Genomic DNA, 14,763 nt, shown 5'->3' on the forward strand with positions numbered 1-14,763 from the left:
CCCCCACACCCAAAAGCATAAGCCCACCAAGATGAAAAGTGAGCATCAATGTACGTTCATCCCAACCCCCCAAGGTCTCAAGCACAAGCCATGTTCCATTTCGGCACCAGGGTCACCCAGGAAGTATCATGAACAATCAGCGTTCAGCCCTGGCCAGTCCGAGCAGCAGTCGACAATCTCCCCAGTACAGAAGCAAACAAACTCAATGGTCCAACAGTATCAGTAGGGGCCGCCCTGGCCCTGGGCAAATACCACGACAATGACTCAGAATCAATCCTCCAGGGTACACTTATCGTCATCGATAAGGCAGGACGCTGATGGTCAGAAAGCGAATCAACCGGCAGGGTTGTGAAAATGGCAGCAGACACACAGTCCCGGTCATTGTGTTCATTAATCCCGCAATCCAACACCACGCATCCCTGGGAGTCCTCGGCGACAATAACCTGAAGTGGGTCGGGCATCCATTCCTCCGTGCATCTGTCCGCATTTATCAGTCCTGTGGCAGGAGAAGTGGCCGACTGCGAGGCATTTATGACCATCCACCGACTTTTCAGGGCCGAGTGTAGGTCTCTGATAGCCAGCAAAACTTCTCTCACTGTAGGTGCCATCCTTCCTCCGCCAACGTACACAGAGCCTCTTCTCCCCAGGGACAGATAGAGCGCCAGCTCGACCGGCAGTCGGGTTCCGATTAGCAACTTTCAGTGTGCGAAGGGGTCATGAGGCAGCACACTCGAGCCCACAGACACGCACAATGTCGCTCTCCACTTACCGCACTCCGGCTGAAAGTCCGGTCCGGGCAGTTCTCTGCCTCGCAGCCTATTGTCTCCACAATCGCAGGCACCAACAGGAAATCTGTGCCGTGGAGCTCGGAGGTCCAGCGCCGCGACGCGCCTGTTACCCACGGCAATGTGCAGTTTCAATTCCCAACTCGGGGCACCGGATCATCATGGCCGACCGGGGCCGATGTTTATCACTTCCGAGCCGGCTCCAGCGCCACCCGAGGTCCCGGCTCGCCCGCAGGGAAGGCCGGAAACTTCACGACGACGGTTCTCGGTCGTCTGGGTGGTATACGAACCGGAGTTACACGATCGGGCCCCGCCTTCGCTCATCTGCACGGGGCCACGGCTGGGATGCAACATCATTAGCAGGATGTTGCGGGAGGCGAGGGCGAGCGGCGGAGCCGGGCGTCTATGCGGCCATGTTGGCCGCCGTCTTGGCTCCTCTGATGGCTACCTTTTTTAATTTGTTTAGAAGGCCCATGTTGAGAGCAACACACAATAGTTAAGAAACAGGGGGAGAAGGAGGATAAACAAAGCTAGGTCGGCCTCCAGTTACATGTATCAAAAGATCAGGAACCCATGGTGATGGGTTCAGAGACCTAGTTTGTATGTTATGGTTACTGCATACGTTATGTCAGTGCTTACCAAAAGAGAAAGAAAAATTTATTTCTGGAGTCCCCTCACTCACCGGGGTTTCCCCACGGTGACATGCTTCATCATTGGGGCCATCCCAGTTCTCTACGAAAAGGGGCGTGCTGCGACTAGCGAACTACGCAGGAGCACTTTTTTTGTGAAAGGCTATGTGTGGTGTAAAGTGTTGTGGTGGTGGAGTGGGTGTGTGATTAAAAATACCGTGCTAGTGGGCCTCAACAATTTATTCTGCTCCTAGTTTGGTATATTAAAATGGGGTAACACTGCTATTTAACCTTGAATTGGGTCAAATCAGTGTTATTTGGTCAACATGTTTCAAGCTCCCCAAGCTTTTCATCAGGACCATACAGGGTCCAGCCCTGTATATACCACTCCTATATTTTAATAAATAGGATTAATTCGATATATTTTCTATGCGCTGTTAATTTAAAAACATGCGTGTTATACATACGATTTGTACCTTAATGATGTTTATGTATTGGTGCTTAATTGCACTTCATGGTCTCAAGCGAGGGCGGGATCACCTCGTGGAAGCATTGTTCCGTATCGGTCGGGAGAGGAACGAATAGGTAATACCAAGCGGCTTCACCGATATGGAATAATGCTTCCACGAGGTGATCCCGCCCTCGCTTGAGACCATGAAGTGCAATTAAGCACCAATACATAAACATCATTAAGGTACAAATCATATGTATAACACGCATGTTTTTAAATTAACAGCGCATAGAAAATATATCGAATTAATCCTATTTATTAAAATATAGGAGTGGTATATACAGGGCTGGACCCTGTATGGTCCTGATGAAAAGCTTGGGGAGCTTGAAACATGTTGACCAAATAACACTGATTTGACCCAATTCAAGGTTAAATAGCAGTGTAACCACATTTTAATATACCAAACTAGGAGCAGAATAAATTGTTGAGGCCCACTAGCACGGTATTTTTAATCACACACCCACTCCACCACCACAACACTTTACACCACACATAGCCTTTCACAAAAGAAGTGCTCTTGCGTAGTTCGCTAGTCGCAGCACGCCCCTTTTCGTAGAGAACTGGGATGGCCCCAATGATGAAGCATGTCACCGTGGGGAAACCCCGGTGAGTGAGGGGACTCTAGAAATAAATTTTTCTTTCTCTTTTGGTAAGCACTGACATAACTTATGCAGTAACCATAACATACAAACTAGGTCTCTGAACCCATCACCATGGGTTCCTGATCTTTTGAGAGCAACACACAGCCTGGAGAAAATGCTGATGGATGTGAGAGCAGTAGATCGAGCAGACTGACAAACTGCTGGCATGGAAGCAGGAGCAGCCCACAATGAATTATCATTGGCTCTGAAAAGCAAGATGCACGTACGTCGAAGTCTTTGAAGAAATCGAAGCTATGCTTCCGATGTGGATTTTCGCTTCCCCATGAAGGTGAATGTCCAGACATCGGGCAGTTCTGCAAAGGTTGTTAAAAAAAGTATAATTTCTTAACTGTGTGCCAAGCTAAAGAAAAGTCAAGTGCATCTTGATGGAAAGAAAAGACGAACGTGCGAACGTTCCAGAAGCGCTCTCGCCCACAAAACAGAAAGGCAACATCAGCAACGAGAAATGGAAACCAGGCAAAATCAATCGTCGTCAAAATAATTCTACTTAGGCTGTTGGGATATAAAATTATATATGCCTTTATGATTGGCCCACTATGTACCATGTAACCGCATATACATATGAATAACCGCATAGTATTATAATATATATATTGGCTCAATGATAGATTCACGTAGGCCCGTTTAGACCTATTGATATTGTCAGGGCCACTCTGTTTAGTTTCCCTTCGTTCATGTACTGTTTCCCAGAACTCACATGGTTTAGCTCATGGTACGAAACCATGCTAAATTACTCCGTCTGCTTCTCTGATCTTTTGTGTATAGCTCAGGGAAACCCAAGGTCACACCTGCCCTTCTTGTGGGACGCGTACATTCTAGCAGAGCCCGTTCCTGTACTCCCTTGGTTTTAGATAGACGAGAGGACGCCTCGCTGACCTGCCCCCGGAATAGCTTCAGCTTAGCTACCAACAATTAGTGGTGCCTTATATGGGGCTTCCTGCTGGCTTACTGACAACTTGTGTTCTTCCTTCTAGGGTGTTAACCTGAATATGTGAAAACGTATATATGCTTTGTATCACTTGTATTTCGTCAGTCTCCTCTGCGCACCTCCATGGTTCGTGTAGACCGGGGCTCCCCTGTCAGGGCTTGTATTTGATTGAATAAACGATTCGACCTTCTCCATTGCCGACTGCCTTATTATTCTTTTATGTTTTGTATATGGGCTATTTGTAAGTATAGTCCGGCCATGTAAAATTTGATTCCTTCAGTTGGCGACTCCGCCGGGACTCCGCGATAGGGTCGTCATCTCCTGTAAGCAGGAGTAGAAGGGACAGGGAGGAGTTCTGGCCGAGGTGGTGGACAAGAAGTATTTTGATCCGAAACACCCGCTAGTGGTTAGACAGTTAGAGATTCTGCCCTCGAGCCCAGTATCCCTCCCATCTGTTGAAGACCCTACGCCGGAGTCCTACGGGCTTAACCCGAGAGAAGAACAGACTGTGTCGGTCTGTCTAGAAATCGGCAGTGGAGAAGTCTGGATCGGCCTGAGTGCACCAGGTGAGTGAGCCTTTTGATTAGATTTGGAAACGGACGCTTGGAAGGAGTGTCCACTTGGAAATAGCAGTCTGCTTTTTGTTGGTGGTCGGGGAAGCTGGTCCACAAGGTAATCCGAAAGGGTCTGACTTTGCGGTGCAGGGGCTGCACGGGCAGACACCTCTTGGATTTGTTTGGTATTGAAAATAATACTTGGTGTCTTGCGGAGCACGGAGTGCTCGCTCGGCCAAATTCACTCCGGGGAAGCCCTGGGAGCAGCTGGGTAAGCTAGGGTTCTGGAGCTTCTTGCCCCGAAAAACTTCCCAATCCGAATGCGACCAGTGGAAACCTAGGGAGTGGGTTTGTGGTTTTCCTACTGAGTGGTTATCTGTGGTTGAATTTTGGAATGGTCTGGAATTCTTTTTGAATTGATTCCCCGGTCGAGAGTCGACGTGCTCTGTTCGTATCAGAAGACATGTCATTTGCATTTGAACTTGTATTGAGCTCATTTGTAAACCTGATGCACTTTGCAGCACTTTATATGGTTAAAGAATAGGAAGAGTCTGAGAGAGTGAATGGTGAAGAGGGCGCGCCCGCATGAAAGAAATGATTGAAAACTTATAAATAAGAATTGTGATATCATTGTTATCATGCCTTGTTTCAGCAAAATATGTTTTGGGTGCTGCTGTCGGAGAGGTGCTCGGCTGGAAGAAACACAGCCTGCCCCTCCCGAGGGAAGCCCCAGTTTTGATATGTATGTTAAACATGGGCTTACACCAATCTTGTTTAATACTTTATGGAACAAATATACGAGCGATAATACTGACTTGCAATGGCCTCCAACAGGGTCGTTTGATGAGAAAAAGATTAATTATTTATAAAATAAAATGTTTATGAAGAAAAGTCGCCAATCGATGTTTGACTCCTTGAACCTATGGTTGAAGGAGGCTAAACTACGGCGAATAAGGGAAGAGAAACTGGGAAAGATTAAATCTGGGCAAACTGTAACCCAAAAAGCCATAGCTTACGATAAAGGAAAGGTGGAAGAAAATATTGCCCAAATGGACAGACAGTTCAGTTTGGAGACAGTCAAGAGTTATGTGGCCCGACCAGATGCTGGAGATGAGATGGAGGATTTATTAGAAACCCGTCCGCCTCCTCCTTATGCCCCCCAGGGTTTATATCCAGCAGTACCCTTGGCCCGAATAGATCGTCCCGCGGCTGCGTTAGTCATTAAGAACCCTATGGGAGCACCGGCTACAGCCCCGCCTGATGGGTCTGTACGGAGTGCACTGCTTCCCCCTCCCTCACTCCTACCAACTACCTCACCTTTGATTTCGTTACAGCCTGACTCAGTCGTCCCTTCTATATTACACCCAGTATTTCTCTCCCCTCCGGCTCGAAGCACTATAGATCCTCGAGCTTTGGCTACTTTAGATACTACGCCTAAGCGTCTTGGGTCTGATTCGAGAGACCAACGGATTTTTACTAGATCTTCGTTAGGCATGGAAGAAAGGAAGGCTATATTAAATCTGGCATCCCAATGGATGCGGAATGCCATTTATACAATAGAGGATATTTGGAGCACTATGAAAGATTTTGAACCCGTTGCCCAGCAACTGGCTTTAGAAAATATGGCAATCCTATTGATTTCGTTTTGGGAACAGTGTTTTGAGGAAGGGTTCGCTCCTCAAATATTGAGAGATATAAGAGATCGAGCCCACAAATTTCAATTGCAGTCTGATGAAGTATATCAGAATGTAGCAATTCTTTTATAGTATCGAGAACGAATGCATCGAAATGTGCTGATTGGGAAACACAGAATCCTATGAGAGAGGTACATTCTCTTTTCTTTCCAGAATTACCTGAAATTCATGATAACGGGGGAAATGTAACCAGAGCAAGGGTAGACGCAAGGCTTCAGGAACAATGGGTTTATACCCCTTGGAAACGAAGCGAGGTCCTTACATTGAAAGCCCAGCTCCCTGACCCTCGTAAGAATCCCGCTGCTTATTATAAGGAATTGGCCGGGGCTGCCAATTCCGCAATTATGACTATACCAGACATTGAGTTATTTTTTGGCCTTTTGATCCCGGTTGATATTTGGAGACAGATACATGATACGGATCACGCTCCCGAGCTAGGGGAACGCGGGATTAACTGAAAACTTGGGATAAGGAACGAAAGCCTGGAGAGAAACGGCGAGATTAAATTTTAGCAGTACCAGATAAAATTATTGCATACATGCAGACCCTCCTGCCTCCTAAGAAAATAGATTGGGATAAGTTAGCAGCATGCAAACAGAAGAAGGATGAGAGTGTGTCGGATTTCTTCACCAAGTTTGAGAAAACATTCATAGATTTTAGTGGGCAGGATTTATCCACAGATGGGGGAATATGACTGTTTGTAAATAGATTTGTGACAAATTTGTTACCAGAGATTGTCTTGTCTCAAGGCAGCTGAGAGTACGTGGACTATGGCCACCCCGTCCGTGATCCTCAGTATGGCTCAGTATTATGAGCATCGGGAAAATGAAAGCAAGGAAAGGACTGAAAAGAAGACGAAAGATTTAAAACTAGAGTCTTGTTGCAGCCAGTTAGTAGAGGACAGAATGCGGGACGAGGTGGGCGTGGTTCCTTCCAAAGGGGAATAACAGGTAGAGGAAGAGGAGGTCCCCCGAATATTGGCCTGAATCAATGCTCGTACTGTAAGCAGGAGGGGCATTGGAGGGCGGACTGTCCTTTGTTGATGGAAAGAAACGGCCCCAGTAGGGGACGAGGACGGGGCCAGGGAAATATTGATCGAAATAGCATGCGAAGGGAAGACGAGGGTTCCCGAAAGAACTATTTTGATGGTCCACAGAATAGGCAGTACTATAATGAGAATTATAGGGACGACGGGTACGACGGACAAGATTATGCATGAGACAGCCAAGGACAGAGAGGGGGCCACATTACTGTACCAGTTTACCAAGAGGGACCTTATGTACAAGGGGAACTGTTGGGTGCATCAGGAAAATTCCTATTGGATACTGTAGCAATGAATAGTTCAGTTGCTCATACAATAGTCCCAGGGGCTGCTCTGTCCGGCCAAAATAATGTATCAGTAGGATTCTCTAGAATACCTGTGGTAAGCCCCGTTTCTAAGCCTTTGCCTTTCACTGTAGGTCCTATTTCTATACAGTCCCCCTTTCTGTTGACGTCCAATTGTGGTGAGAACCTTTTGGGTTTGGATATTTTAAAGAAATTACATGCTCGGATTTATTGTTCACCGGACGGTGTATATTTGACAATGCAGAAACCTTTGACGGACGCTCAATATTTTGCGAAAAACGAGCGTCTTCCCCCAGAATTCTCCACAATTCCTCAGACTTTGTTGGCAACAGGAGACACTGATGTTGGTCTGTTAAAGATAGCCCCGTGTCCATTACCCTGAAACCTAATGCGCAGCTGCCTCGCATTCTACAGTATAAAATTTCACCTGAAGGTGAACGGGCTATGTTAAACATTATTCGCGACCTTATTTAAAAGGGGGTAGTAGAAGAAACAGCAGCAAATGTTTGTAATAGTCCGATTTTACCGATTTTGAAGAAGGCCCCAGTCGATGGTGCTCCAGATTATAAGAACGCATATCGTTCTGTGATTGACCTTCGAGAGGTTAATAAAATAGTGGTCCCACAGTATCCAGTGGTACCCGATATAACTGCCATATTGACTATGATTCCTCCCACAGCTCAGTATTTCTCTGTAATAGATCTGAAGAATGCCTTCTTTAGCATCCCGATTCATCCAGATAGCAGGCATATCTTCAGATTCTCTTTGGCTGGCCGAAGTTTCAGATTTACACGCGCTCCCCAAGGCTATACTGAAAGTCTCAGTATTTATAGCCAAGCTTTAAAAGCAGTTCTTGATGAATTCGTTTTGCCAGCCGGAAATACCATTATTCAGTATGTAGATGATATACTAGTGGCCTCTGATACTAAAGAGGGATGCAAAGAGGCTACGGTGAAATTGTTACACCATTTGGCTAAGAAAGGGAATAAAGTGTCCCTTTCTAAATTTCAATATTGTCGACAGGAATGGACCTATTTAGGCCATTTCCTGTCGAAAGCGGGGAGGCGATTAACTCCTGAACGAATATCTGTTATAACTAACATGTCTGTACCTCGTACTCAATGTGATGTTCGTGCTTTTCTTGGAATAACCTCTTACTGTCGTCAATGGATTTTTAACTATTCACTTCTTTCTAAACCTTTGTTGCAATTGACAACCAAAGATGTGCATGAACGGATGAATGTCAAGAAGCCTTTGAATCTTTAAAGTCTGCTCTTTGTTCTGCACCTGTGTTGGGAACTTCAGATTATCGAAAGCCTTTTTCACTTTATGTGCATGAGGTAGATGGTTGTTCATTATCAGTGTTAACACAGACCTTTGGTGGGAAACAGAGACCCTGTGCATTTTTCTCTTCAGTTTTGGATATTGTTGCACGTGCCCTCCCGAGCTGTCTAAGGGCCACTGCTGCAGTAGCACTGACCATCCGACAGGCAGAAGGAATATTCCTTAACACTGATCTCACAGTCATGGTACTGCATGCTTTGGATATCCTTTTAAATAGAACCAAGACCCAGCACCTAACGAGTGCCAGATTGACAGGATATGAATTGACATTGTTTGCCCCTCACATTACTATTAAAAAATGCACCACTTTGAATCCCGCCACGTTATTGCCTCTCCCTGAGAAAGATGAAAGAGTTGATGTCCATGATTGTGTATTTAGAACAGAAGAAGAAACAAAGGGGCGTGTAGATTTAACTGACAACCCTTTACTTGAACCAGATGGGGAATTGTATGTGGATGGCTCTTGTTTTAAGTTACCAGATGGCACTGCAACAGCTGCATGTGCCATTACCAATTTGAAGACGGTAGTGGAAAACGCAAGGATTTCACACCACTCAGCCCAAGCAGCTGAACTAATAGCTTTGTTAAGAGCCTGTGAAATGAGTGAAGGTCTGAGAGTGAATATTTTTACAGACAGTACGTCTTTGCCCATAGTTTTGGGAGACTGTGGAGGGAGCGGGGTTTCTTTACTACGCATGGCCAGAAAATTCAACATGGTCTCTTGATTGATCTATTGTTATTTGCCTTAACCTTACCAAAGAAGTTAGCCATTATTAAATGCAGTGCACACAAAAAGGTTGTAGATTCTACTGGAAAGGGGAACACCTTTGCCGATTCAGTAGCAAAAGAAACGGCTCAGGCTAAAGGAAGTCCCATGTTTCTTAGTACATCTGCCCGATGGCCCACCGAAACATCCTTTTTGATAATACCATTGAAAGTGTGAAATAATTACAGAAGGAAGTGACTGTCGAAGAGATGCAGAGGTGGGAACAGGAGATTGGGAAACTAGATGAAAATGAATGTTGGATAGACCGATCTGAGAGGCAGCGATGGTTGCTCCCCAATGCATTGGTATATGCAGTAGTCACCATGGCGCATGGCCCGGCCCATATCAGCGCTAAAGGAATTAGCGCAGTATTAGACCCAGTATGGAATAACCCCAACATTTCCAAAATAGCAGCCCACATTGTTAAATATTGCCCGGTGTGTTTACGACATAACCCGGGAGGTAGAGAATCTGTTTTGAGTGGCAATTTTGCCCCGCCATCCTTGCCTTTTGAAGTCCTACAGATAGATTACATACAAATGGAACGTTAATAATTTGAAGTATGTATTGGTGGTGGTATGCGCTTTCAGTAAATGGGTCGAGGCCTACCCCACCAAAGATGCCACTGCAATTACCACTGCCAAGGTCCTAATCAAGGAATTTTTCCCTAGATTTTGTTTGCCCCGAATTATCTGGTCGGACAACGGGCCCCATTTTAATGCCTTACTTGTACAAAGTGTTTGTGATGGATTAAAAATAAGGCAAAAGTTCCATGCTGCTAGACACCCACAATCAGCAGGCCTGGTCGCAAAATATAATGGCATTCTGAAGCTCAAGATCGCCAAAATCTGTGCAGACACTAGATTGAAGTGGCCCGATGCCCTCCCATTAGCTTTGCTATCCCTTAGAACAACTCCTCATTCTTGAACTGGCCTGTCTCCGTACGAAGTGATATTTGGCCCTCCCGCAAATGTGTGGGGAGTCCCTAGACCTAGATCTTTTAGGGATATTGATTATCCGTTGATGACAGGTTACCTTTATGCTTTGATTAAAGATCTGCGTTCTATTCATCAACAGGTATCGGACACATTGCAGCCACTACCGGAGGGTCCTGGACATCGATTGGAGCCCGGCCAGTGGATACTGGTGAAGAATTATCAACAGGCATCGAGTTTGGAGCCCAGATGGTCTGAGCCCTATCAAATCATCCTGGTAACGAGGACCGCGGTGAAGGTGCACGGCCGCAAACACTGGATACACGCGAGCCACGTCAAACACCTCCCGCTGCCCCTGCCCACTAACCGGCAGAACAAAGACAGAGTGCCGAGTTAGGAAGGGGAATTGATCCGAAGGCTTGTGCCCTTTTCGGATGCTCAGGAAAAAGGGCGATCAAGTGAAGTGTTGCCTGAAGGGGAAGGTGAGATAGCTCAATCAGAAGCAACTGCCAGTCCCGAGGCATCACAGGAGGTGACCAAGTCTGTTACCTATGCCACTGAATTGTTTTTTGACCAGGAGCAACCTGGCCGTTGTCGATACGATCTGCGGCCCCGAAAACAGCACAGTGCCCCACTCTCTAATGGAAGAAATGAGACCAAGACTTTGTGATAAAAAACATCGAGTAGAGTGATTGGGGTGCTGAGCGAGACACTGGACTGAATCGCTGAGAGCTTGGAACATTGTGTAATAGGCTCTGTTCAGAAAGAAAGACTGAGTTAAGGGCCGCGATCGTGCCTTTGGAATCTAAAAGTTTGCTTTTCCTTGGATGAGAGATAAGGGTCTGCCTGTGAGGCTCTAAAAAATTGGACACAGGGAGAAGATCCCTTAGTGGGAAGAAGAAACCCTCTGGTGGTGTGCATGCTTTGTGGATACAAAGATTAGTTGTGGACTTTTAGCAAGGGACCGAGATAAATTTGGACTTCTAGAGAGTATGTTTCCCTTTGATCGATTTATGATGGAAGATGAACGACCACTCGCCCCTCGGCTCTATGTTCATAATATGCAGTTGTTTTCCGGATGGCCCACCAGAGTGAAGGTGGCATTCGTTGCTTTTATTGTCGTAATCACTGTAATAATGATGTGTGTGTTTGTATACTTGGAATTTGGAATCCAGTGCAGAAATTGTTGAAAACTACTCCTGCTCCAGAGGAACCCCTTTTTTATTCTTTGCCTCCTCATAAGGATAGGCATAGGGAAACCTATTCGAAGAATATTTTTATTGAAATGTTGCACCAGACCCACAGCACCACGAACAAAATGAACTGCTGGGTTTGTGGCTTGTTACCGTCAGTTATGCATCAACACGAATTATTCATCTCTCTCCCTTTATCGTACTTAGCCAGTTGTGAAGCATGGTGGCAATTATTATCGTTGATGTATTCCCACTATGTTGCAAATCCCAAAATATATTCTGAAAGGGATTATGAAGCCATTTTAAAATATATAGAGCGACATCAAGGATTTGATGCTGAAGGGGATGAAAGTCAGGGTTCCTTAGATCCAAACGCCTGTATGAATGTATATACTGATTCCGAAAATGATACCTGGTTGCAAGAAGAAATGCAGGATTTTGAACTTTTTAATTCCACTTTGTATTTTCAGCATTTTAAGGAACGCAATGTTACAAATGATAAAGCCCTGCCAATCCCCACCATAAATTCCACCTCTTTGTTTTGTATTAGGGGGCGAGGTCACATTAAGGTAGGGAGAGGTACCTGTAATTACACTTATACACTGCAGACCGACAGTACTCCCCCAATGATCACTCCCCCCTAATGCATATTTTGTGTGCGGGGAAAATGCTTATACTTGGCTTCCACGAGGATGGGCAGGACGGTGTTATCGGTCCTTTTTTTATCCTCCTGTGTATATTGCCCCTTCTGATTACAATAGAACTCATCAGCTAATGAAGAGAGAGATAGAATCTAATCGGACTATTAGGAGCTACGATACTGATAGTACTGATCAGACAGATACCTCGTTTCAGCAGTTTGAAGACATTTCAAAGGGCCTAGTCCCATTTTGGGGTCCCTTTTTTAATAGTCGGAATATAAGGCGCTTGTCTAGAATTGTGGAAAATGTGGTTCAAACCACGACTGAAATTTTGACCAACCTCACTGTTGAGCTTCAGGCTACGAGACTTGTTTCTCTTCAAAATTGGATGGTGTTAGACGTCATCCTAGCAGATAGGGGTGGAGCTTGCCGCGTGATCGGCAGCTCTTGTTGCGTTTTTATTCCTGATTCGGCCCCTACCATACATCTCGCCATTAAAAAATTACATTGACTAGCTAGCGAGCTTCATGACGAGAACGGTACTTGGTCCCTCAGTGGGTGGTTCTGGGGCCTCCTAGCTACTTGGGGTTGGAAGATATTCATGATCCTGGCAGGAGCATTTGGAATCATTTTCACATGCTGCTTATGCCTCCAATGTGGCCCAGCATGTTGTATCTTTTGTGCCACTAAGATAACGTCTGCTCTGACCCTTTCCCGACAGGAAAAGGTAGAGAAACAAATGATTCAGAAGGAGGTAACAGACCTCATGCAGATCGATGAAGGGGAGTTTGTAGAGTAAAGTAGTTATATTGGCCATAGTAGGCCTAAAGGGCCGTCTGTTGGGATATAAAATTATATATGCCTTTATGATTGGCCCACTATGTACCATATAACCGCATATACGTATGAATAACCGCATAGTATTATAATATAAATGTTGGCTCAATGATAGATTCATGTAGGCCCGTTTAGACCTATTGATATAGTCAGGGCCACTCTGTTTCGTTTCCCTTCGTTCATGTACTGTTTCCCAGAAGTCACATGGTTTAGCTCATGGTACGAAACCATGCTAAATTACTCAGTCTGCTTCTCTGATCTTTTGTGTGTAGGTCCGGGAAACCCAAGGTCACACCTGCCCTTCTTGTGGGACTCGTACATTCTACCAGAGCCCGTTCCTGTACTCCCTTGGTTTTAGATAGACGAGAGGGCGCCTCGCTGACCTGCCCCCGGAATAGCTTCAGCTTAGCTACCAACAATTAGTGGTGCCTTATATGGGTCTTCCTGCTGGCTTACTGACAACTTGTGTTCTTCCTTCTAGGGTGTTAACCTGAATATGTGAAAACGTATATATGCTTTGTATCACTTGCATTTCGTCAGTCTCCTGCGCACCTCCATGGGTCGTGTAGACCGGGGCTCCCCTGTCAGGGCTTGTATTTGATTGAATAAACGATTCGACCTTCTCCATTGCCGACTGCCTTATTATTCTTTTATGTTTTGTATATGGGCTATTGGTAAGTATAGTCCGGCCTTGTAAAATGTGATTCCTTCAAGGCTCTTCAACGTCACTATTGAGTATCAGCAAAGAAGATGGGTGTGCGCTGATGATTTCTACCAAAGGATGGCCTGCACATATGGGGTTGGCTGCCTGTAAAGATGATCACAATTCAAAGAAAACTCACCAAACACAGTAGTAGTACCAAAGAAGGACAGTAGTGGAGCACTACGCATCTGCGTTGATATGCGCCAGGCAAACAAAGCCATCGAGAGGGAGAGTCATTCTGGTCCACTCATAGCGGACATGATCATGCAATAGAAAAGAGCTAAAGTGTTTTTCCGCCTCAACCTGAATAAAGGATACCATCATCTTGAACTGGAGGAAAACTGCAGGTGCATATTACCACCTTTTCAACTCATGTTGGTTTGTTCAAATATAAGAGACTTAGTTTTGGAGTATCCTCTGCTGCTGAGGTATTTCAGAATGTTATTCGTAGAGTTATCCAGCCTGTTACAGATGCTTTAAATTACAGTGATGATATACTGTTTTTTTTGGGATAACACAAGAAGAACATGATGAAGCCCTTACCCAAGTATCCAAGTGTTCGAGGCATGTGGGCTGCTGAATTCATATCTGTGCATAGATCGCCGCCTAGTGTTGGGTCAGGATGATTGCACATTGTTGTCCTGGAAGAGTCTTCGAAGTATCACGAGATAGGTGGCTCTTCCCCTGGACTACAGTGCGCATGGGCATCCTCTCCATCCTCAGATTGTTTTTTTCCGCCATTGGGTTCGGATGTACTTTCTCGACTCTAGTTCGGAAACTTTGTTTTGACTCTTTCCTAAGGCTAAAAGGCCTTCAAAGCGTCGGTATTGTCTCGTTCGGTGCCTGTTCCTTTCCAGTTTCTTCGAACCGGACGTTGGAAGCTGTTTCTCGCTTCGACACCACAGGCCCAGACTACGACGATGATGGCTCGGAGCCCGTTTAAACGATGCCCCGTCTGTAATTCAAAATACCCCCACATAGATGTGCACCCTGTGTGCATAAATGTTTGTCCCCCGAGCACGACGAGGCCAGCTGTATGGCCTGCTCGAAGTTCCGCTCCAAGAAGACGCTTAAACTTCGACGCGAGGCAATCGGCGCAACAGTCGGCGCCCGAACCGGTCAACATCTTCGAGGCCGGTGACGAAGAAGGATTCGAAGATGAAGACTAAGAAGAAGAGGTCCCTGAAGAGCAGTCGGAACCAGCGTCGGAGCATGACTCCAACTTCGAGGTGGA

The sequence above is a fragment of the Lissotriton vulgaris genome, chromosome 12 (genome assembly GCF_964263255.1).
Source record: "Lissotriton vulgaris chromosome 12, aLisVul1.2, whole genome shotgun sequence".
NCBI lineage: Eukaryota > Metazoa > Chordata > Amphibia > Caudata > Salamandridae > Lissotriton > Lissotriton vulgaris.